We start from the raw sequence: 4,113 nt of genomic DNA on the forward strand, positions 1-4,113 counted from the left end.
ACGATAGACCATGGGTGGCATGAGGTCACGATAGACCATGTGGTCACGATAGACCATGGGTGGCATGTGGTCACGATAGACCGTGGGTGGCATGGGGTCACGACAGACCATGTGGTCACGATAGACCGTGGGTGGCATGGGGTCACGATAGACCGTGGGTGGCATGGGGTCACGACAGACCGTGGGTGGCATGGGGTCACGATAGACCATGTGGTCACGATAGACCATGGGTGGCATGGGGTCATGATAGACCGTGGGTGCCATGGGGTCACGACAGACCATGTGGTCACGATAGACCGTGGGTGGCATGGGGTCACGACAGACCGTGGGTGGCATGGGGTCACGACAGACCATGTGGTCACGATAGGCCGTGGGTGGCATGGGGTCACGACAGACCATGTGGTCACGATAGACCGTGGGTGGCATGGGGTCACGATAGACCAGGATGTGATGAATGAGGTCATACAACAACAGCAGCTGATGATGACAGCCATGAACCAAGAACACCTCCGCCGGTTATATGTATGACTTCAGGGTGAATGCAGGAGGTGTAGGCGGAGGATGGCCAACGCCCCAGTTGTTGCAGGGAGGCAGACGAAGTAGCAGTGCACATTTTACACATTTACAGATATTGTACGGTCATTAAAAAAACGTTTCCTCATGTTGTTAAGAAACATAATCCGCAAAGCGCACATTTCTTCCAAAACAAATTGCTCTCGGAAATTAGAAGCGTATAAACAGTCATTTCTGGGAGACGGGATCGGAATGAAACACAAAAGCCACATTGTCGCACTCCATATGCCGAGCCCATAGTGGCAGCAGACAGAGAAGAAGTAGGGCATGCATAGTTGGATACATTAATAATGTGAGTGTGTGTGAGTGTGTGTGTGTGTGTGTGTGTGTTATGTACACATGCACATTTGCACTCACAGAGAACCGCCGCCTGCAGGAGGCCCGTCAGCGCTGCCACACTTGGGTTGCCTCCATCACACCGAGCGCGTCGCGCTGGGTACCAGCGCACTCGGCTTCCGTTCCGTCTCTGCTAATAGAACCTCCGTTCTCTGCCAGGCCCAGCGCTGTAGCACAAGTCCCCCTCTCTGCACCTGAGGGGATACTCCATTGGTCCATATGGTGCCGTCCGAAGGCTCCAAGAAATGAGAGGCAAGAGAGGGAGACGCCGTTCGTAGGAGAGCCGGCGTTTTAACAGGGCAGATGCGTTGCTCAGTGTCCGACAGAGTGCAGTGAAGGCTGTTTAGAACATGTGATGCTGTGAGCAAACGGGGGAATTGCTGCTATTTTGTGTGTTAAGTGGACAATTTCGACGGCATGTGAAGGCTGCACATGATAACTATCAATAGTTATCATTTGAAGAGAGACATTCTAGCAGGCTCCTTTAGAAGGGGACTTTGTCAAACAAGGGTTCGATTCTGTGGAAAACTATAAATATCTGTGGTTTTTTCAAGCAGCCAGATCGGATCTTCTTCTTCCTGCGTACCATAAATGATGCACCAGTACTTAAGATGCCACTGACGCGTCATATTTGGAGATGGATTTCACTGATTTGCGGTGATTTACAGTAGTGTGTAACTGCAGCTTCAGAGGTGCACTGCGTTGACACCGCGTTGCATCAGGTGGCGGCATAAAACACGAGGATGAACACATTCATCTCGTGATGCATTCATTTTCATACAGAGAAAATAACCGCTCACGGAGAAGAAATACATCTGTTAGCCTTTTGCTGATTTCAAATGACACTGCCGCCTGTTAACCCGTCACCTAACATCTGTCAGCGCGGCGACACGCTATCCTCCAGGGGGGCTCCTCACTTCTTTCCCCTTCCGCTCCTCCTTCAAAATAAAAGCTCTCTGTGAGACAAGCTGAAAGTGACGCATCCCGCTTGGTGGGACGGATGATGCGAGCCGCTTTATCAGGCCTGTAATGAATGATGACAAAACATTGACAACCCTACAAAAGGTTTATTTTACATTTTTGGTCCAATAACTATTCTAATTCTATTCTATATTCTTAATTCTCGTGTGATTTCAAATTGCCCAGTTTGTGCTGAAACCAATATCAATGACTTTCTGCCTTACAGTGTTGAATTCACACAATTTTTATATTTTATTATATAAATATGTTTTTACTATATATATATATATATATATATATATATATATATATATATATATATATATATACAGTGCTTAACAAATGTATTAGACCCCCACCCAGTGTAAGGTGTTTGCCCCCGCTGCCCTAAATGAACAGTATTGCTGATGACCAAAATATTTGATGTCTCTGTAATGGTTAATCCACCAGTATGTGCAAGCCAAGCTCTTTACTCAAGATGATATCTTTAATGCTAAAATATAATTATTGTTGTCATCCATGAATTCTCAAATTTACTAGTTTTTAAAAAAAAAGCAGAAAAAAATAGTAAAGCACATTTATTATTTTTTGATTGAGATGCCAAGTTACAGTTATTTACTTGCATTCCTGAACAGAAACATTTGTTTTGTGGTTGCAAAGAATGCAAGCTGTTATCAAGGCCAAAGGAGGTCGTACAGAATATTAAGATGTTTGGTTAATATATGTGAATAAGGACTATTTAGTTGTTCCAGTTTGTTATTTGCCTAATAAATAACAACACAATTTCTAGTTTGAAACAAGTTTTTGACAGATTTCTAAAATATTTGTGCTTTCTCATTTTTATGACAGGTGGTCTAATACATTTGTTAAGCACTGTATATATATATATATATATATATATATATATATATATAAACAGCTGGTCAGTGTAGTTTTTATTAAAGCTCTAGTGAGTATGGGAGAGCAGGAACATCACTGGACTTTTTGTGCCTTTTACATATCAAATAATTACACGAATAATCTTTAACAGTCACCCGCTAGTGGGCGTGAAACACGTCGCGCGAACAATGCAATAATCTCTCCACAGGGACCCTCCGGTGCAGGGCGCGGCGCACTTATCAGTGTAGAGCTCTTATGTACATGTATGAACACATGTTCTCTACCCCCCCCTCCCCCTCCCCTTCCTCCCTTCCTCTCTCTCTCTCTCTCCCTCCCTTGCTTGTTATTCCCCACTGCATGAGGGAAAAAGAAAAAGGCGCTTGTTATGGGCCGCTTTATTTAAAGAACCCTCTTTAATATTTAATGTGATTAAGTGTGTAGGATAACCTACTTAGTGGTGGCGTGCACGTCTGCACGGTCCTCACTGTGCAGGGAGAGAGGAATAGTCTTTTTTTGCTTAATGCTAAAAGCACAGCTGCACTTGCACACAATTATTGTACAGCATGTACAAACCAACGGCCTCCGACTGAACTGTTGCCAAAGATGAGTTGGTTGGTAGTTCTAACTACCGCTTTTCATGAGAAGGGTTTGACCGACAGGTCTGCTGTACTTCTGATAAGCGTTCTACATTGATAAAAATCGACAAACTGAATTCGACCGCATTTATTTAAAGTCGCACTAACAACACATCTTCATATTATTATTTAAAGTGCACCAAACGACGTGTGTGTGTGTGTGTGTGCAACGTAAAAGAGGTTACCCATGGGTGGCCAAATCCCCAGTGAACACGTGACAGCGCCATAACCAGAGCTACGCATAGAATACAGCCGCGACGTTTGACTCCAACTGTCAACTTATGGTCCTTTAGCATTGACGCGTTTCCCATTATAGCTCCGGAGGAGGTCGATGCGTTTACCAGAGGGGGGGGGGCACGCTGTGGGGCTCCATAGCAAACTGATGCACATAAACTCAACATTTGCGCGAAGCCCAACTCCAGCAGAACGATTTGTTTAAAAGACAAATGAGACGTTTCGGTTCGGCCCCCGGAGCAATAATCACTACAACGTGCTCGATCGATATGCTCGTCATGAAAGAGGGATAATGACCGTAGGTGCTGCAGGATGAGCCCACCCACCCACCCCCCCGCCAACTAGCACAAACTCTGTGAGACACTTTTAAACAACGGAGAGGTCAGAAACAACCTGCTTTCAAGCTGATCTGGGAGAGACATTCAACAACTTAGCTTTTCACATTTGTCTTTTTTACGCCTTTGCAGCCTACAAACAGAATAAAAAGCAGTTTATA

The sequence above is a fragment of the Enoplosus armatus genome, chromosome 21 (genome assembly GCF_043641665.1).
Source record: "Enoplosus armatus isolate fEnoArm2 chromosome 21, fEnoArm2.hap1, whole genome shotgun sequence".
NCBI classification, from domain to species: domain Eukaryota; kingdom Metazoa; phylum Chordata; class Actinopteri; order Centrarchiformes; family Enoplosidae; genus Enoplosus; species Enoplosus armatus.